The following is a 22,988-nucleotide window of genomic DNA, read 5'->3' as shown; positions in this document are numbered from 1 at the left end:
CACACACACACACACACACACACACACACAAACTGGAATATTACTTATCAATCAAAAAGAATGAAATCTTGCCATTTGCAGCAATGTGGATAGAACTTTTGCTTATGCTAAGCAAAATAAGTCAGTCAAAGACAAATATATGATTTCACTCATGTGTGGAATTTAAGAAATGAAACAGATGAACATAGGGGAAGGGAAAGAAAAATAAGACAAGAACAGAGAGGGAGGCAAACCATAAGAGACTCTTAAATATAGAGAGCAAACTGAGAATTGCTGGAGGGGAGGTGAGTAGGGGGATGGCCTAAATGGGTGATGGGCATTAAGGAGGGCATTTGTTGGGATGAGCACTGGCTGTTATATGTAAGTGATAACTCACTAAATTCTACTCTTGAAACCAGTACTACACTATATGTTAACTTGAATTCAAATACAAAAAATAAATGAAATAAAATAAAATAAAAAATAAAAAGAATGGGAATTTATAGCTAGCCTGTGACTAGTATGTATGTGAATTTTTAAAATTACAAAGCACATAATGAATATAAGCATATACCTACAACGAATCCAAATTTGAAACAGTCACTCAAAGATTTATACCTAGAAAAGAAATTTTTCCATTGGGTAGAAGAGAAAAGAAAAACACCATTTTTCTTTCTTTGATATGCAATTTTAGAGAAAAGAAAGTTTTAAAAAGATGTGGCTAGTAAATGTGTGCAAATTTTAAATGTTGCAATGATCGAGTTCAATGACTCTAACTGGTGAATGACTATAGCCAGAAAAGAATATTAAGTGAAATAGTCCAAAAACAATCATAAGTGAAATCCATCACAGACCCATCATTTCACATTGGGCCATTAATCTTCAACAAGATGCCAACTGTGAATCACATGAATATCTGGATGTGAGAGGGCATCATCTATAATACCCAGTGTTAATAGAAAACTGTCAGACCCAAGCTCGGTTGCCTACTGGTGATGATCATTGATCTGCTCTTATGGAAAGACAGAGACTTATGAATTTTGGACACCATTTTGAAGCAGGCTTTCACATGCTGCCCCATCAGTCACCTGCAGAATATTAATCAAACTCTAGCTTTTTTTAGTTTCAGATGGCTCAGTCCTTTCCAGATTGGTTACTGGGAAAGGGATATATAAGATTAATGAGGGATCTAAGTTGATATAAAAGTGCTGAAAGCTAAACAGCAGAACAGAGATCCAATTAGTTTGGGCTAAATCTCAAGTTGTAAGCCTATTACCTCACATGAGAAATAAGAAGAAAATACAGTAATATTTATTAACATTTGAAGACACCAGTGACCAATAGAATTTAAATATCTTTGTAAGTGATCTCAAAGCATGGACAATTGTACATACTGTGAAATTTCCAGCACTAATTTTTTTTTCACATTTATTTTTGAGAGAGAGACACAGCAGGGAGGGGCAGACAGAGAGGGAGACACAGAATCCAAAGCAGGCTCCAGGCTCCAAGCTGTCAGCACAGAGCATGACTCAGGGCTTGAACTTATAAACCTCGAGATCATGACCTGAGCCAAAGTCAGACACTTAACCGACTGAGCCACCCAGGCGCCCCTGCAGCACTAATTTTTAGTTCATACATAGAAATCACTCTAAATCTGTTTAAAGTAAGTGTTTTCATTTTCACTTGCTATTTTTAGAAAAAGAAATTTAATGTGAAAGAACTTGAGACCATTTTAAGATGTGAATGTTTAAAGAACCAAATAGAAATTCATCAACTTAAGGAAAAATAAGAGATTTGAGAAAAAGGAAGTTTGGTGAACAAAATAAGTAAAGTGTGAATTAGGTGAGGACAAGCGTAAAGTGTTTTACAAAGTTTGAAATAGCATGACCCACCACCAATCATTTCCATCTGCACTACAGAAAAAAGAGAAAATCACCTGATGTTCTAACAAAATCTCAATAAAACTGATGCAGTTAATAAAAAAAACCATGAGTAACACATTTCCCCAGCTGTGTGTGAGGAGGCTGAAGTTATGTCATGAGTGCTATGTGATGTTACACATTTGTGGTAAAGCAACCCACCTTAGTCAGTTTGGGTGGCTATAACAGTTTACCATAGACTGGGGTGCTTAAACCACATTCATTTCTCACAGTTTGGGAGGATACAAGTCTGAGATCATGGTGCCAGTACAGTCAGGTTCTGGTGAGGGCTCTCATCTGGGTTGCAGATGGCTGACTTCTCATTGCATCCTAACATGGTGGACAGAGGGGTGAGCAAGCTTTCTGTCTTCAACTTATCAGTGCATAATTCCATTTGTGAGGTCTCCACCTTTATCACTTAATTATTGCTCAAAGGCCCCACCTCCAAATACCACTGCAGCAGTGGGGATTAGATTTCAACATATGGACTCAAACATTCAGTCCATAACACAGCTGTTGACTCATGAGAAAAATAGGGACAAAGATATATTAGAACCAAGGAGAAACCAGAGTAAAAATGTCAACTAGAACAAAGCCACTGGCGCAAGAATGTTGATGTTTATCTTCCATATAGCGAATGAAGAGGAACTGAGTGAACCAAGAAAGAACCACTAGAAGAATGGCTTTTGGAATTTGACCTTGGGTTGAAGGATAAGGAGAGAACTGATTATATTGCTCTTGAATTCAGTGAGGAGTAAATAGTTCAGTTTTATTTTGCTTTGCTTTTTACTGAAGTTGAGCTTACAGGTATAGAGATAATAGTATTATTTTCAATTAGTTGTTATACTGAGAACTCAGTCAGAAAAGGGCCTTACTTTTCCACCAAACACTTGCAGTTAAGAGGAGACAAGTGTAACAGAGAAAGAAACATATAATAACCATTAATTCAGAAATCTAGTTGATCTTTGCAATACTACTATCAGTCTATACGCTTGCCTACCTGTATGCACTTTGAATACTAACATTTTTCCTACTGATTCTCCAATTCATGAAAGGCTGAATTTATGATCTTATGAAGACACTCCTGGGTGATCAGTAAGAGGATGTTGAGGGGGGTATGCAAAACTACTACTGAGCCAGCCTATTGTCCAACTGTCTGGAACTACCTCTCAAAATTTTCTAGTATCATTCTGGATACATGGGGTAATTATATTTCCTTACCTCCCTGAGGTTAGGAATGGCCATATGACTCAAAAAAAAAAAAAAAATAGAATGCAGGCGGAGGTGGTACGTGTCACCTCTGGGCAGAAGTATTTAATTGCCATTGGAGACTTTTCAGGACTCTCTTCCTTGGCTACTACAATCATGGGAGCATATATCAATATTGAGATGCAAAGCTGAGCTATCATGTGGAGGACAGGTGCCTGGAAGGTTACTGAGGTACAGTGAACTCTGAACAAGATTTAAACCTTTGTTTTTAGGCCACTGACATTTGGGGGTCGTCTATCACTGCACAATAACCTAGCCTATCCAGACTAATACAAGCTCCAGCTTCCCCAAAGACTCAGAATAAACAAAAGAAACACCTTAGTTCTTTGGTATCAAAGCTGGCATACAATTATGTTGGCATATAACTTTATGTTAGAAGACTCATTTGCAACTTTATCACTGAAGTTTACAAGACTGCGCCTTTTAGTAGTACATATTTATTAAAACACAGCCCTCAGTGCAACTATATACTGAAAATCGGGTGCCCAATAAAGTTAGTTACAAAACAACTGCCCTATTGAATGTATTCCATATACCCACTCACCTCTACTTACTAGGCTTTCTTTGAATTGCAAGTCCTCTAAAGGAATGCCAACTTAGCCTAAGACCCTAGGATTTCTTCAATGTCCTTTAATTTAGATGTAAAATAGGACTTTATTTTATTTTCCGCCTTTTATTCATTTCATAGGACTTCTTTCTAATCTATCAGAAAGACAGATGAGCAAGGTAGTAAATGTTTTCAGTTTTGTGGACTATATGGTCTCTATTGAAACTTCTCAATTCTGTCACTGTGGCAGGAAAGCTTCCACCGACACCAAATGGGTGTGCCTATTCACAAAAATTAACAACAGGCTGCATTTGACCCACGGATAATAGTTTGCCATATCTTGCTTTAGATGTTACTTCTGGTATAAGTCACATCCATATAATTCCATATTATCAGCTATCATTATAGCTTATTTGGGGACTACATTAATTAAATCGCCATGCCCTCTGACAACTTATCTGATACTCTTCACAATCATGAAACAAAATACACACTCTATTTATGCTTTGGGCTTAATATCTTTTTTTGAAAAATAATTTCATACAATACTAGTTCTGCAGGGATAGATGTAAAAAAAGAAAATAAATATTGTATCTTTGTAGGATATTCATAAACCCATTTTTGCCCAATATTATATTTTAAATGGACGTCTTTTATGGAAACATTTATTTTTTGCCTCACACAAATACCAAGAGATAAAAATCTTAGTAAGATAAAGGAGAGAAAGAGATGATAGTAGCCAGCACAGAACAGAATGGATCTGTAAAACTGTTTTCGGAAAATGAAATCATGACTGACATGATCTAACATCTCTCCCTCAGGAAAATACTAGCCCATATCAAATTACGTCTGTGTTTATTAGTTCAAAATAAAACATCTCTAAAATAGCCACATATACAGGAGACTGTTGGAAAGAAGAGGAAAGAAAGAGAAAGAAAAAAGAAATGCGTATATACCTGAATCTCCTTGAAGGAAAACAAAACAGTTTTACTCTTTTTAATTTCAATCTCAAATTAATTTATTTTAACGCAATACATGTTTTTTAGGTTTCTATTTGAATTCCAGTTAGTTAACATACAGTGTAATATTAGTTTCAGGTGTAGAATATCGTGATTCAACACTTCCATACATCACCTGATGCTCATCACAGCAAGTGCACTGCTTAAGCCCCATCACAATTTCACCCTTCCCCCTACCCACTTTCCCTCTGGTAACCATCAGTTTGTCCTCTAGAGTTAAGAGTCTGTTTCTTGGTTTGCCTCATTTCTCTTTTTTTTCCCTTTTAATGCGACATATTTTGAATTACTGGGCAAACAGGAAGCCAGCTATGGCAAGTGAATTCAAACACAAAGTTATGAAAATAGATGAATTATGATAAGACCCAAGGCGATTTTTGTTTTCTGCCTCAAACAGCATGCGTATGGGTGGGGGGGGAGAGGGGGGAGATATATATGTATCACACAATAGTGCAGTGTCTCAATGAGCACATCTAGAACACTAATTAAAATCAATTTTATTGGCTTGTAAAAGACACATGAATGAACTTTGTCTTTTAATGTACTTGGTTCATTTGTTCCTGTATAAACCCCTGAATATACTCATCAGTTGGTTTCTAAAGAAACTGGGATAAGTTCTCCACCTGACCGCTTCATTGCTCACTCAGGATATAACCAAGGACAAGACCTTCAAAGGGAGGAAAATAGATTGATGCAGACTGGAATGGTTCAAGCATGAAATAGATTGTAATGTGCCCCTGTGTCCCAACAAAAAGTAGAAGTGCTTCTATGTTCAGGTTACTTTGACTGCAGTGTAAGTGCCACATGGCTGGAGATGTCACTGAGCCTGAACAGGACTGAACACTGAAAGCAGACTGGCCAAGAGATGTGTACATAGACTTTGGATCAAAGCTAGCTCATCTACCACAAACTATATGAACTTGTGCAAATTAATCATTAAGTTTTGGCTTTTCAACTATTACATTGAGCTATATGAAACTGCCAATATTTGACTACTTTTCATCTACAAAATCTGCAATTTCATGATTCATCATCTGCGTCTACATCATCCTATGGTTGTGATTAAGTAACACGTTTCTATAAATGTACAGGTACAGTATAAATGCATTTGTAATTTTTCTACTTCCTCTAAAAAATTAATTAGGAGGTATTATTTAATAATAGTTGCAACGCATTTTACTTAATTGATTTATACATACAAACTAATAATTGATAAGTACATATTTGTCATCAAAGAAATATCAACTGTATTGTAGAACAATTAATTTAATGGTGTGTATACTCGTGGTCCTGGGACCCTAAAGTTTACTTCCTCATTGGTAGAGCCTTTGCCAATAGTCATGTCATCAGGCTAGACATGTTTTATGCAAAACATGCTCCTCTGGTATAGTTTTGATACACCTGTTTGATACCTGTCTTATTTCAGGTTGGCATACATTTGTAGTTAATTTAATGATACTGGCAAGCTCTGTCAAGATGTTGCAACAGTGACTTCACTTGTGACCTCCATCTACATGAACAAGCCTCCAGATATATAGCAGAGCTCCATTATTAATTGAAATTGGATCTGTACCTTACACATACATTCAGCTCCGGTAAAGCCCAGTTATACAACACTGAACACTGAAATGCTCAGAAGATGTTTGGTTTTCAAAAAGTACACGTTCATAAAGTTATTTAACTTTTTAGCCAAGGGTATGTTTGCACAGTATTATAAAACCTGGGAATTTGGATCAAATATCTGTTTGATAGATCTTAAGATTGAATAAATCCAAGGTGAAGGGTTGGGCGCTCATATAGGGAGAAGATTGAAGCAGGACAGCAGAAAATGGTCACTGAGTCTCTAGGGTAATTAAGGAATCCCTAATGAGTAGTTTTAGAACTGAAGAAACAAAGAATAATCCATAATTAATAATGAGATGTGACAGATTTGCTGGTAATGTTTATAATTACAATTAAACCATGAAAGGCACCTGACTCCCATTGGAATGTGGCAAGTGCCTTGTGGTTGCAATGCATCTCCTACTCAAATTTCTCAAAATGCTTTTTAGACAGATACTCTATTAGGTTAAAAACACTCAAGAAAAACATTTACAGTCAGAAAGACACATCACCCTTCTCCTTTATATCTGGAGTTTATGGAAGGTGGCTTCAGTGAGAGAGGTTATGCACCTCCAAGTTTCAATCATACTCTACAAACTAGAGGATGTTGAATATTTTATTACTCTTTCATCCTCACCTATTTCACAGGTCTCAGACTGTCCTGGAAATAACTGGAGTCGTAGCCTGAACACTAATGAATTTTCTGAATCTTCAAGATCCATCGGAAACTAGGCTGAGACCAAAACTCTTGGCCGAATTTTAAAACATATGTCCATTGGCTTAATTTCCCATCAATGAGCCTCTTCTTGTGTCCTTGTGAACTTAGCCCACATCCTACAGTCCCAAGGTCCTTCTCACACCTTAAGCAGCCATTGTCCAGAATAGGTTACTTTAGTACCCATTTTTAATTTTACGGATTATTTTTTAAACGTTTCTTTATTTTGAGAGGGAGAGCACGTGCACACGAAGGGCAGAGAGAGAAGGAGAGAATCACAAGCAGGCTCCGTGCTGTCTGTGCAGAGCCTGACACGCAGCTCAAACTCAAGAACTGTGAGATCATAACCTGAGCTCAAATCAAGAGCCGGACGCCCAACTGAGTCACCCAGGCAACCCTAGTTTTACAGATTATTTTACAATGATTTTATAGTTTGTAATAATGGTAGTTAATAGAATAACACTCACTTTTGGTAATAATCACATTTTATTTTTAAGAGAAAGTCGAAAACAGTCACTAATGATGTAAGTTTGAAGTGTTCTGATACTGATGTTGGATATTTACTGGTAGATATTTTGAGAAATGTTTGAAGCATCTTAGTGACATGGTCCTATATTTCTGACCTACATAACATCACTCCTGTTACTAATCAATCAAGAAGCATTTATTCTGTGCCTAGTACTAATGTAGATGTTGTGGAGCATTACAACATAAGATAAAGTTCTTCTGAAAAACACCGGATTTTTTTTTTTTTTTTTTTTTTTTTTGAGCCTTCTAGGCATCACGGTGTCATGTGAGAATGCCCAGCTGCTGGAGGAAAATTGCCCAGAGGCCAGAAACTGCAGCTTGCAAAAATCTAACCAAAGTACAAAGGGAGCCTTTGGTGTTAACCACTGAATAAGAACCCAGCAGAGATCTTACTCAGAAAGCAGAAGTTCCCCGTGAACAGCTTTACCTTGAGAAGCACAACAAAAAAGGAAGGAAGCAAGTGTCACAAAAGAAAACCCTGGATTTTACAATGTGTCTCTTGCCGAATATTTTGTAGAATAAGCATTTGAGGAGACGTGGGGGGTGGGGAGACAATTCCGTTTTCCTCCTCCTTCTAAGAACCCTGTTCAGCCTGCATTTCTGAAGATAGTTTACCTTGATAGATAGTCTAAAGTCTAAGGAATCAATATGGCAGTGAGTCATTCCCTGAGAAAAACCCTCCCAATTCCACCTTCTCCCTCACACCTCCCTCTATAACTAAATTCATGCCAAAATGGACAGCAATGAATGGCAGCATGAGTGGGAAAATAATGTAGAAATTGCTGCAACCCGTGGAATGTACAACTGTGATTAAAGTGAACTTATTTACTGTCAGTGAGGTTATGGGCTGATGACCTTTGGAACAGGGATGACAAACAGACCACCCATGGGACAAATTTAACTGACAAATGGGATTTAAATGGGTTTATTTTCTCAAACATGTAATTAAAAGCACACATATTCTTCTAAGAGAATATAAAAATTGTACCTTTCCAGACAGCAGATTTAAGGCTTAAATGTTTACCTTTGCAATAATTATTTTCATAATATTCATTTTTAAGCCATCATATCTTTAACTTATTTCTAAGAGGGAAAAACATGAATTTTATTTTATTTTATTTTATTTTATTTTATTTAAATATAATTTATTGTCAAGTTAGCTAACACACAGTGTATACAATGTACTCTTGGGTTAGGGAGTAGATTCCCACAATCCATCGCTTATATACAACACCCAGTGTTCATCCCAACAAATGCCCTCCTCAATGCCCATTTCCCCCTCTCCCTCACACCCCCCCCAACCCTTAGTTTGTTCTCTGTATTTAAGAGTCTCTTATGGTTGGCCTCCCTCTCTGTTTGAAACTATTTTTCCCCTTCCATTCCCCATGCTCTTCTGTTAAGTTTCTCAAATTCCACATATGAGTGAAAACATGATTTCTGTCTTTCTCTGACTGACTTTTCACTTAGCATAATACATTCCAATCCCATCCACAGTGTTGCAAGTGGCAATATTTCATTCTTTCTCATTGTCAAGCAGTATTCCATTGTATATATAAGTCACATCTTCCTTACCCAGTCATCATTTGATGGGCATTTGGGCTTTTTCCATAACTTGGCTATTGTTGATAGTGCTGCTACAAACATTGGGGTACATTTTGCCCATTTCTTCCAGGTTGTCCAGTTTATTGGCATATAATTTTTCATAGTAGTCTCTAATAATTGTTTGTATTTCTGTGGTGTTGGTTGTGATCTCTCCTCTTTCATTCATGATTTTATCTATTTGGGTTCTCTCTCTTTTCTTTTTAAGAAGCCTAGCTAGGGGTCTGTCAAGTTTGTTTACTCATTCAAAAAATCAGCTTTTAGATTCACTGATCTGTTCTACGGCTTTTTTGAATTCTATATTGTTTATTTCTGCTCTAATTTTTATCATTTATCTTCTTCTGATGACTGTGGGGTTTCTTTGCTGTTCTACTTCTAGTTCCTTTAAGTGTGTGGTTAGGCTTTGTATTTGGGATTTTTCTTGTTTTTTGAGATAGGCCTGGATTGCAATGTATTTTCCTCTGAGGACTGCCTTTGCTGCATCCCAAAGGGTTTGGACTGCTGTGTTAATTTTCATTTGCTTCCATATATTTTTTAAATTTCTTCTTTAATTGCCTGGTTGACCCATTCATTCTTTAGTAAGATGTTATTTAACCTCCATGCATTTGGAGGCTTTCCAAATTTTTTCTTATGGTTGATTTCACATTTTATAGCATTGTGATCAGAAAACATACATGGTATGATCTCAATTCTTTTATATTTATTAAGGGCTGTTTTGTGATCCACTATGTGATCTATCTTGGAGAATGTTCCATGTGCACTCAAGAAGAATGTGTATTCTGCTGCTTTTGGATGAAAAGTTCTTAATATATCTGTCAAGTCCATCTGGTCCAGTGTAACATTCAAGGCCATTGTTTCTTCATTGATTTTCTATCTAGATGATCTGTCCATTGTTGTAAGTGGATTATTAACAAGTCACCTGTAATTACCATATTCTTATCAATAAGATTGCTTATGTTTGTGATTAATTGATTTATATATTTGGGTGTTATCAAGTTAGGGCATAAATATTTAAAATTGTTAGCTCTTCTTGATGGCTAGAGCCCATAATTATGATATAATGCCCTTCTTCATCTCTTGTTACAACCTTTAGTTTAGAATCTAGTTTGTCTGATAGAAGTATGGCTACTCCAGCTTTCTTTCGACTTCTAGGAACATGATAGATGGTTCTCTATCCCTCATTTTCAATCTGAAGATGTCCTCAGTTCTCTTGAAGACAGCATATAGATGGATCTTGGTGTGTTTTTTGTTTTGTTTTGTTTTGTTTGTTTTTGTTTTTTTTAACTATTCTGATACCCTATGTCTTTTGATTGGGGCATTTAGTCTATTGACATTCAGAGTTATTATTGAAAGATGGATTTAGTGTCATTGTGTTATCTGTAGGTTTCATGCTTGTGGTGATGTTTCTGGTCCTTTGCAGTCTTTGTAGCATTCCACTCACAGAGTCCCCCGTAGGATCTCTTGCAGGGCTGGTTTAGTGGTCATTAATTCCTTCAGTTTTTGTTTGTCTGGGAAAAGCTTTATCTCTCCCTCTAATTCTGAATGACAGCCTTGCTGGATAAAGGATTCTTGGACGCATATTTTTCCTATTCAGCACATTGAATATTTCCTGCCACTCCCTTCTGGCCTGCCAACTTTCAGTGGACAGATCTGCTACTACCCTTATGTGTCTACCCTTGTAAGTTAAGGCCCATTTGTCCCTGGCTGCTTCCAGAAATCTCTCTTTATCTTTGTATTTTTCCAGTTTTACTATGATATGCTGTGGAGAAGTCCTATTCCTGTTAAAACTGAAGGGCGTTGTCTGTGCCTTCTGGATTAGGATGTCTGCTTCCCTCCCTAGATTAGGGAAATTCTCAGCTCTAATTTGTTCAAGTAAACCTTCTGCCCCTTTCTCTCTCTCTCTTCTTCTTCTGGAACTCCTATGATATGGATATTATTACATTTCATTGAATCACTTAGTTCTCTAATTCTCCCCTCGTGGTCTATATTTTCTTATCTTTTTCTCAGCTTCATCATTCTCCATAATTTTATCTTCTATTTCACTCATTCTCCCCTCTGCTTCCTCCGTCTATGCTGTCACTGCATCTGATTTATTTTGCACCTCATTTACAGCATTTCTTTTTTTTAATTTTTAAGAAAAAAATTTAATGTTTATTTACTTTTGAGAGATAGAGAGAGAGAGGCCTGAGCAGGAAGGGGCAGAGACAGAGGGAGACACAGAATCTGAAGCAAGCTTCAGGCTCTGAGCTATCAGCACAGAGCCTGACACAGGGTTCAAACTTATAGACTGCGAGATCATGACCTGAGCCAAAGTCAGACACAATTGACTGAGCCACCCAGACACCCCACAGCATTTCTTAATTTGTCATGACTATTTCTTAGTTCCTTGATCTCTGCAACAACAGATTCTCTGCTGTCTTCTATGCTTTTTTCAAGCCCAGCTATTAATCTTATGACTATTACTCTAAATTCTTGATCAGATATATTGTTTATATCTGTTTTGAGCAATTCTCTAGCTGTCATTTCTTTCTGGAATTTCTCTTGAGGAGAATTCTTCCATTTCATCATTTTGTCTAGTTTTCTTTTATGTGTTTTAATAGCTTGTTACATGTCCCACACCTGCAAGTCCTACTATATTAAAAAGGGGTCATACACTGTCCAGGGCCTGGCCCTTCAGAAGATGTTTTTGGAGTGTGTTGCATGCTCCCTGTCATTGTGACTCTGGTTGCTTTATCGCCCTACTCATAGTGGTGGTTTGGACCTTCTACCAGGTGTGCTTTGATTTGTTTGTTGAAGTAACCCCAGAAAAAATTTTAAATAAAGGGGGTGGTGGTGGAAGAAGCCTTATCTCCTACAAAGAGAGAAATGACAGGGGCAAGGAAAAAGAAAAGAAGAAAAAAAATTTTACCAGGCAGAAAATCAGAGAAACTATACAGTTTAATCCAGAGAGAGAGAGAGGAAAATAAAGGATATACAGAAGGGGATTAAAAACATCTGCTTAAACAAACCAACAACCAGGCTAGAGAAGGTAAGAAATAGGAGGAAGAAAAGGAAAAAGAATAAGAAGAAAAAATATATATATATATGTATATATATATATGTATGTATATATATGTGTGTGTATATATATATATATATATATATATATATATAAAATAAGAATTGAACAAGAATCAAATCAGATAATGCAAAACCATTGGACTCATATCAGATGGTGCCTTGGAACTGGTGGCTGTGCTGGTCTGGAGGAGGGTCCATCTGGTTTGGTCAGTGTCAATCTTGTTCTGGTAGATACACAGTTACCAGGCACAGAGGGGCATGGTTTGGTGTGGGTGGGTCCTGCCTCCACTGTGGGCCCCTTTTCCGTTCCCTGAAGCCCCACCTTGTTGGTGATGGGGAGAAAAATGGCGACACCCCAGTCTCTCCTCCCTGGACTGGGTGACCCAAATCACTCTGTTCAGGCTGTCCTCACAGTGCCTCAGGGGCATGAGCGCTCTGGTTTGTCTCACTCCACAGTCTCCCATGCCTCCCAGGCACTCAGCTGTGATTCAAACCCTGATGTCTTAAAGGATCCCACTCCCTGTGCCCCAGTTCCAGGGTAGTGCCACTCCACCCAGCCCACTGACAAAGGGCCTCTGGCGGGGGGGCACCTGTAGGGTCTTTTGTCCTTGGAGCAGCTATATGCCTTCTTCCCACAGCACTCAAGGGAGAAGACTGCTCTCTCCAACTGGGCCTCTGAGCTTGCTCAGGACCCCGGGGCTGGCTCCCCCTCCTCCCCAGGTGGCATACAGGATGGCAGGCCTAGTCCAGAGAAAGCCCTGCAACTCTGGATCAAGTTAGAAACTGGTTCTTTCTCTGCTTTTTCCATTCCCTAGTTCATGGTTTTTCTCTTGTCCACATACAATCCTACACTTCCACAGCCTCTCTTTCTCTTCCTTTTATCTCTCCACAGAAGGGGATCCCTCCCCTCTGTGCCTACACTGCCTGTTTTCTCTCTCCCAGTTTGCGATTACATACCTATGGGCCTCCAAGTTGTCCCCGTGGGCCCCTGGAGATGTTTCTGTCACTCTGTCGTCCAGATTCCTGGAATTCCAAGTCTTCTGGCCTCAATACTACTGTGTTTGAGGGACAAGGGAACAAAGGGTCCCCCTACTTTTCTGCCATGTTCAAAAACATGAATTTTAAAATACTAAGTGTTAACACCCAGTTTCATGTATATGCATTATGTGACCTGAATATTTGAAAATGTTGTTTGAATTATATGATGGGAATCCTGCCTGTAGAATTGTGGATAACTGTTTTTAAATCCTCCTCAGCTAGTTTGGAGAGAAAAAAACAATATTGTACTATACTATAAGTAGCAAAAATAGTTTAAAATTAAGCTTAAAATCATGGTCCACACAAAATCATTGGGAGGGATCTTATTAGATAAAGAAACAATTTTTATGGGGAAACAAAAACTGCAGAAATTAACGAGGGTTGTTTTGTTTTGTTTTGCAATATTTTACATATGTTTTCTGAAATATGTTGGAGGTAATTATATACTTTTATTATTGAAGATTTAAAAATACCTGTACTTCTGCTCTTTTCAATATATGATTACAGTTCTATTCTCAAGTGTGATTAAAACCAGTTGAAAGCCAGTAATCTCTGATGTTCATAATAATCCCTTTTACTCCTAAGTAATGTTTTCCTCTCATTATTTCCTTACACTGCCTTGTTAATTATCACTTTTTACAGTTTAAAAGTTTTTCCTTAGGGAAAATAAAACAAAGGGAGAAAGAACTTAGCTTGAAAGCGTAATTCTTTATTTTTCTTTTTCCAAACAACGATGACCTATTTTATGGCACCCACTTTGCAAATTATAACAAAATCTAGTTCTTTAGTCACTGGAAATATCAGAAGGAAGTATACTAATGTGGCTCAGTCTATGGCATTATGTTCTTCATATATCTACATACTTAACTTATTTGATTGCTTTAATTAAATTGGATTGATGAAAAATGGCAGCATGAAAAGAAATGTAATTACCATTCTTAGAAAACATCTAAGTAAGTATCTTTTATTGGGTGTCTATTCCTTTCTCCTTTGAATTCAGTGGTGTGTCCTCTCTGAGGTTTTCTGAGCATGAGGTTTTCCTCATGCTATATGTGAAAAAAATCTCCTTCAACCTCTGAGGTTGTATAACATGACAAACATGTTCTGTTCTGCAATAGGACAGAATAGCCTAATTGGTCTAGAATTTTTCTGGTCCTGGTGTTAGCAAAACTTTTAAGAGTAAGTGGACAGCAAGCTTGTGGAATAATCTAAGCTCAAGTGACCTAACTTTTATTTGATTACCCAGCAAGTCTGTAGCCCAAAGGGAAGATTTGATTTGGCCCAGGTTGCCTTACTCAATTCTGGGATGTCCTTCCTGGAAAAGTTTCTGCTAGGTCAATTCATTGGCAATATACTTCTGTTGTGATATACCTTCCTGTTTAGGTTTGCCTTTGTGACAATTGTGAGTTTGTTGCTAGATAGCTGAACTGTTTTATTCCCTACACGTTTCAAAAATCATGATATAATATACCAAAAAGAACCATTTGGAGTATGTATATGTTAGGATTCTTCAGGTGAAAACAACAAAAAAATCCACCACCTTGATATGAACCCAGTGAGACACATATCAGATTTCAGGCCTACAGAACTGTAAGAGAATAAATTCATATTGTAGAAGTCGTTAAATTTATGGTAATCTGCTACAACAGCCACAAAATACCAATACACTGAATAAGGACACATGAGTTGGGCAAATTTAGACCCACTGCTGAACATATCAGAGTGGCAAGGGAACTGCTATGAGCTGGTCAGCTGAGGCAGTAAGTAACCAAACAAATTATTCTGGAGAGAAAGATGGGGTAAGAATCAATGAGCCTCCCTTTGGAGCTGGCAGAAGCAATCCACACCATTCGCGGCTGTTTCACAATAAAGAATAAATGTGGATGGGAAGTCTAGAATATGTTTTTTAGTACACTTACCTCAGAAGGGATGTGAAACTGGCAGGTACTTTTAAAACTCGATGGTCTGTTCAGCTCAAAGGTCATTCAGCAAAGTGGTTCCTTCTTTTCTTTCTAAGAGAGGTATGGATTAATTTTTCTTCCATGTCTTACAACTTCTCTTGATCAATGTATTTTTAATGTCTGAGGAGGCTGTAATTTGTCACAGGGTCTGTCTGAAATGAGGTGAATGATGTTTCATGCTTGGAGACTGCTTGCCTGATGCCTAATGGAGGAAAGAATGATTCAGTGGAAGAAAAATAAGGGTGAGACACAACTATGACTAAGTGTTTACAGGAGTACAATGTTTTTCCTACTTAGAACAATATAAGATCATAAACTCATGAAAAATATTATAGCAACCTATTTAAATTTATTACATAATTCTTAGTTCACTGAGGTATTTCAATAGTTCTTTAAATGTATATTAACAAAGACCTATTTTCTAACTTTTCATGCTTATTTCCATTTCTGGCATATAGTAAATGCTCTATAAATATCTGCTGTCATTAATGCTATTTTATCTATATGAGTATCTGCAGTATATGAGATGACTCATTTCTTCCTGAGTCATCAGGAAGAACTCTGAGATGTGAGGAAGACTATTTCCCTCTGAAGTAAAATTAATGTCAACCCCAAATAGGAAGCAATAGATCATTTCCTAGACATGTGGGAACAGTGAACTTGGCTAGAAACAGCATTCAATTTAATCTGTGAAGTTAACACAGAGGTATATAGAAGTAAATTCTTGCAGCTTATCTAGCACTGTCCTAAGGATAGAGAATCAGAATCTGAGGGACATGGGCATTTCAGTTATGAAAGGACATTTGCCCAGATATCTTCATGGACTAGAAGAGCTGGGCTTTAGGACCTGTCATTTTCTTTCACTACGGTTACTAATGCAAATCCTCAGGATCTTTGATCTTAGGACATAATACCATAGAGGGTTTGAGAATATGCTTCTATGGCCCCCAATAATCAAATTAGTTGATATCCTTGTCATATCTGAGCCAGCAAGCTTCTCAACCCAGTCACATTGTCCTGGGTAATACTGAAGAAGTTCAAGGCTAAAAACCAGAATCTGGACTTTGTCAAATTCAACTCTTGCTTGATGCCACACCTCTATGAGTCTCTGGCCTTTCTAGTCAAAAAACTCTACAACTTTTTGAATAAATCTTGGTGATGCAGCCTAATTGTTTCTATAGAAAAGCGTGTATAAAGTTATAAATAACTACTTTTTAAAAATGTAAATCCTTTTGGAATATTTTAAAAGGTAGGAGTTGTCTACACGTACTCTATAGTTTTAAGGCTGAATGTTACTTTTCATATTCTAATTTTTATAAAACATGGTAAACTATGCATGTGGCTATGCCTCTGTATTTTTCAAAATAGTTCAGTACACATACTACCTTACCATGGTTCTCAGTTGGGCACCACTCTACAGTTTCTCAGAGGCATTTGTAAATGTGGGAGGTGGTGATACAAAGGAAGGAGTTTTCTCTTGTCACGTCTATTAGAAGAGGGTGGTATCTAGGTCCTGAAGGGTCAGATATAGTCAACTTACTGCAACATCGGGAGAATCACACACAAGAAAGAACGACAAAAACTCTTTTGCCCCAAACGCCAATTGTATTTCCATTGGAAACATTTCTCCTAGTTTTTTATGATGTAAGGATTGACTGTGACTTTATGAGGTTATGATTTAAAACAGAAAGACTTTGGAGGTCTGAGTGAATTTCCCAATGCTAAATCAGGAAATAGTATTACCAGCTTGACTTTTTACTCCCATATTACTGTATGCAGCAGTAGGGGTGGGGAGGTGGATGGGTGTAGGCATAGCTGGCTTTCTATGAATTTCTTTAGTTTTCAAAAGGCTCTAACAATAAAAAATATTTCTTCTCCTTTTTCAATGGCCGAAGCCTGATGACATAGTCCTTGGGTCTGTAGGAAATGAAAATCTTCTAAACTTTCTAGTTAATTTGATCAATCAAAACAGCCAAGTCAGATACCTCACCTTGGTTACAGGGAATTGCAGACTTGGAAACAAAGTCCCAGTCCTCACTCACTTGGTATGGATCAGCCATTCACTTAACACTTATAATTATTCACATAACACTTCTTTCCACTAGACGTAATCATCTAAAGGTGACAGTATAGGGGGAACCTCTGATCACCCAAGCATATTCTCAACCAGATTACAAAGACCAGCATTATATGCACACTTTGCTGATGTAGAAATAGGTTGAGATACAAATAGGGGCTGATCAAATATCAGAGCAGGGCTGACCATTTACACAAAGGCATTCATTCCAGAGACAGATGCAGCTGGGTCTCACAGGGCTGCCCGAGACAAAGACTCTTCAGCTACAATCCTTTATGAGTGAGGCTTAAACAATCATACAATCAGTTGGCATTACAGCATCCAATCTTTTTAAACTCAGTGACCAAAGATCAGCCCCAACCAGTGAACTTTCTAATTGTTGTAAATGTCATGTAAATGCCTGGCTTATCCCCAGCCCCAACATTTTCAGGAGATAAAAGTTAATTCGGAGACAAAGTTGTACGGAAGTCAGAGAAGCCTTTTAAAGCAACATTATTGAGATTTTTTAATCTCTTGCCAAAATGAAGAAAAGAAAAAGTTACATTTCTGTCCAACAATCTCAAAATCAGCAAGACAAAGAAAAATAATCCAACCCCCAAAGCCAACAAAAGGCCCATTTACTATTTGACACCCTGGGTGGACTTTGAAGCCACACTTCTCCAACAATCACTGTATTATGTCCATAGAATAATGCCAACCTATTAATGTGGGGTTTGTTCAATCAATTTGGAATTCAAATCAGAGTAAATCGGGATAGAAGGGTGCCCTAACACCAAGTCATTGAAGCTAATCAAATGTAGAGATACAAAAAACAAATAAACAAATAAAAAACAAAGTCTTCATTCCAGGAGCAGGGAAGGCAAGATTAAAACTTAATAGAACTAAAAACTCTGTCCACATTAACCTAACTATATGGTACAAAAGCGTATTTCCAAAATAAAAGAAAACATGACCCTCATGACTTTCAGGACTCAAATGTGATTCATGCTGTCTGTCCCTCCTGTCCTCACACTAATTCACAAAAGAACATATTCATCTTTACAAACTGTTCTTAAAATGTTTAGACTTTAAACTTGAAATGTCAATGTGATAGAAACAAGCTGTAGGGAGACTTTAAATATGTCTATATGTTTAAAACTTGTTTTTAAACAAAAACATGGATGTGTTTTTAGAATGACTAAAGCACATCCCAACATAACTTCCCATTGCCAAAATGCTTCATGACTTAGGTCACTGCACTTAGGTCATCTTGGAAGCACTGGTAATTAGAGGCCACTTAATTGGTAAACAGAATTAGAACAATAAGATATTCAGAAACAAAAGTCATTAGTGGAGGAAGAAGACAGAAGAAAAATATGATTATATCATTTTTATAAACTTTGAAATCACACATTCTTCTAGATATTTCAAATGTTCTCTCTCTCAGAGGCACTGTTCTTGTAAACTTCCAAATTCTGTCCAAGGTAAACTTTCAAACTGTATCAAGTTCAAAATACTTTTTTTAATTAGGGAAAAGAAACCTTAGTGGACTTAAATTTCTAAATACATTATGAACACAAATTCAAGTAAGAATAGAATTACTAAAGACCATTTTTCTTAAAACTCAGGAAAATAAATGATGATTAAATAGAAAAATTTTAAATGTGTATGTTTATACTTAAATTCAGCATATATATACAAAGTAGGAAACAAACCAATCACGTCCCTGTCCATATAGCAAGGCATTCAGTGTGAAAAGTTTCTATGGATTTCACAGAATGTATTGAATATGAGTTATTTATATCTCTTAAACATTCAAGAAAAAACACTGAATTCAGTTTCCAGAATTGATAATTGGACTAGTAGAAAGTCAAAATGTCATTTAATAGCTATCTGATTGATTATAAAGTATTATTAGTTCAAGAGAACACTCACTTTGAGACTGATTAAGGAAAACTGTTTTTTTTAAATTGGTCTTCAAGTTTTGAGCCCTTGAGCCAAGACTTCTAATCCTCTACAAATTTATGGGATGCAATGGAAAAGTGATTTAGCACCAAAGTTCTAAGAATCAAAGATATCATAACTATGATAGTAAATAATAATTATCTTCTGCTTATACCAATACAATCTCTTCAATCAATGAATTATTACCCTATTTGAGATTGCCATGTTTGGGGTGCAAGTGGGGAAACATAATTCAGCAAAACGTAATGAAAGATCAAGACTGAGAATTGTGAGGCTGTTACATTCAAATATGTAGGAAGTCAGTTTTCTAATAACAATGATAGGTGGTCTCCTATGAACCACAGAAGGGCAGTCTAACATTGATCAAGTGAAATTATTCTAACTACATATAACAGGAACCCACTGTAGATGAACAGCAATTTGCTTCATACAAATCCTGGTTTCATGGTACTCTCACTTGCCTTGGCTTGTTGCATGCCAGCCTTCTTTGGCCTTTCTCAGTTCTTGAACTTGCTCTGTTCTGTCTCCACAAAGAATCTTAATACTGTACAGCAGTCCCCCCTTATCCATGGGAGATATGTTCCAAGGCTCCCGGCAGAAGCTTGAAATCATAGCATATATATATATATATTTTTTTTTATATAAAATATATTTATATGTATTTTATATATATGATATTTCGTATATATTATCACAGCATATATGCACATTTTATATATTTTATAAACATATCAATATCATAGCATATATATATTCATAGTATATATATGCTTTGATATATATATATGCTGTGATATATATATATATTTGCTGTGAAATCCATATATATATATATATATATATATGCTGTGATTTCAAGCATCCACTGGGAACCTTGGAATATATATACACACCTATAATAAAGTTTAATTTGTAAATTAGGCACCGTAGAGATTAATAGCAATAATAACACAGAAGAGTTATATAACAATATATTGTAATAAAAGTTACGTGAAGGCGGTCTCACAAGTGCATACTTGCAAAATACCTTATTGTCCTGTACTCACCCTCCCTCCCTGATAATATGAGACGGTAAAATGCCTACGTGATGAGAAGCGCGGTGAACGACGTGAGCACGCCTGACGTAGCGTCAGGCTACTGTTGACCTTCTGCTGATTCGTCAGGCGGATCCTCTGCTTCAGGAGTGCAGTTGGCGGGGAGGAACCGAAACTCGGAAAGAAAGCGAAACTGCTGTTCTCCCTCTACCTTGGCCCATCCCTCTTCATTCCTTTCCTAGCGCTTCTTCAAGGAACCGTTCTCCGACACTACCACTGGGTCTGTTTCCCTATTAATACTCTTGGAGCACTTTTCTTTCTGAACTTTCTGTCTCGGCATTACTCATACTTTCAGTAAATACTTGATTGAGGAAATAATGTTTAAAACCTGTAGGTGCTGCCATGGTGTAAACTCCAAAAGGGTCCGAATTGTATCTAATTCATATATTGTTCGGTCTCTAGGATTTAGCATAATGTCTGGAAGCAAAGTGTTTAATGCAGTGAATGAGAGAGGGCACGAAGTGGGCAAAATATTAATATGGGCTTTTTATGGGGCGCTTGGGTGGCTCAGTGGGTTAAGCGTTGTACTTCAGCTCAGGTCATGATCTCCCCATTGGTGAGTTCACACCCCGCATCGGGCTCTGGGCTGACAGCTCGGACCCTGGAGCCTGCTCCTGGTTCTTTGTCTCCCTCGCTCTCTGCCCCTCCCCCACTCATGCGCTGCCTCTCTCCGGCTCTCAAAAATGAATAAATGTTAAAACAAAATTTAAGTGGCTTTTTAGATACTTGGACTCAGTAACTTTGGGATGAAGAAGTTTGAAGATTTCGTTGTAGCACTCAGATGTTACCATTTGCCTAAAATACATACCATGAATGTGGCCATAACTATGTTCGTGATATCACTTGATTAATGCCGGACTGCAAATTGTACAGTTTGAGCACTCTTAAAAAAAAGCAAAAACCTGTACCTTCTTCCTTTTTCTTTTATTGCTGCTTATCTCACAGCCCTGGTTTCCAGCTGATTTTGCCTGTTTTCTGCATGTTATTTCAGTTTAAAGATTTATTTATTCTTTCATTGATCCGATATTTATTGAACACCTACTATGTTATCCAAATTAAGATAGTATTTCATAGATTGTTGTTAAGTGTATCAGTTAAGTAGGAAAGAATTATTATCTATAATTCCTGGAAGATCTCCTACTTCTTAGAATTCCTATGCTAAATCTATATTTAATAAGGGTCAAATTACATGACTTTGTGTACGTCAGTTAACTTCTCAGAGAATTCATTCTATATATATAAAGAAAGAGCTGGGTAATACTGGATGAGTTTGAAATCATTTTGAGCTCTACAGTAATGTAATTCCAGTCTATTACGTAAGCCCTGTTTTGGGTGATTTCAAATGAAAAAATAGACAGTATAAGTAGCAAAGCAAAACTGGGGTTCAGTACGTACTCTTCAATTGCATTTACTACAAGACCAGGCCAAGGAAGATATAGCAAACGTTCTTCTCCTTTCAGAAGGAGAGAGGGAATACTCATAAAACATGAGTGGGACATTGCAGAAACATCAACATGTTTTTTCTTCCTCTTTATGAAAACGGTTAGCCATAAGTAGATACGCTGGGAACATGCTTTCTAGAAAGAGAACATAGAAACCCAAACCAACAGAAAGTAACTGAAGAGTACTTGAAAATACAAGATGAATTCAAATCATCAGGAAGAGGCTTTAGCTTGTTGTTTCGAAGAATTCTTGGAAGACTCGAAAAAGCTCATCTCTTTTTTTAATTTATTTTTATTTTGAGAGGGAGAGAGAGTGCATGTGTGCACGTGAGAGGGGGAGGGGCAGAGAGAGAGAAGGGAGAGAGAATCCCAAGCAGGCTCCACACTGTCAGTACAGAGCCCAGTGCAGGGCTCTGAATTCACAAACCATGAGATCATGACTGGAGCTGAAATTAAGAATCAGATGCATAACCGACTGAACCACCTAGGCACTCCCAAAGGCCATCTGTTTTTATTTATATATTTTTTTATTATTTTATTTTGTTTTGTTTTTGAGAGAGAGAGAGAGACAGAGTGCAAGTGGGAGAGGGGCAGAGAGAGAGGGAGACACCGAATCTGCAGCAGGCTCCAGGCTCTGAGCTATGGGCACAGAGCCTGAGGTGGGACTCAAACTCACGGACCGTGAGAGCTTGACCTGAGCTGAAGTCAGATGCTTAACCCACTGAGCCACCCAGGCACCCAAGGCCATCTGTTTTTAAACTGAGAGGCAAGGTTTGGAGAAGAACATGTCTTGAATAGAAGTATCTTAAATGTTTCACAGAGGAACCGAGCTCCCTGGCAAACATTTTCCAACTCAGGACCAGGAGTGATTATAGGGGAAAAGTTCCTACACCTGCTGCTAATTAAGACATACTATTCAAGTACAGGATAAAGGGAGGGCAGGACATTTGGAATGCCAAAGACATAAGTTTAAATAACTGCTTGTTCACTGATACAAGCTTTAGGAATATGGACCAGTCTGCAGGAGTATAAGTTTGTGTTTTGAATATCTGATGGTAAAGTCATCTTCTGTAGGATCAGACCAGTTCTTAACCTAGGTAGTCCTAAAATGGAACATTCTGGTTGACACAAATAATGTAAGTATTGCTAAGTAACTATGAAGTTGAGGAAATTTGAAGCGTGTCCTTTTTGAGTTGCT

This window comes from Puma concolor, chromosome A2, assembly GCF_028749965.1.
Source record: "Puma concolor isolate L17-30 chromosome A2, mPumCon1.1.hap2, whole genome shotgun sequence".
Lineage (NCBI taxonomy): Eukaryota > Metazoa > Chordata > Mammalia > Carnivora > Felidae > Puma > Puma concolor.
The sequence above is the reverse complement of the archived record's forward strand: the minus strand, read 5'-3'. Positions refer to the sequence as shown.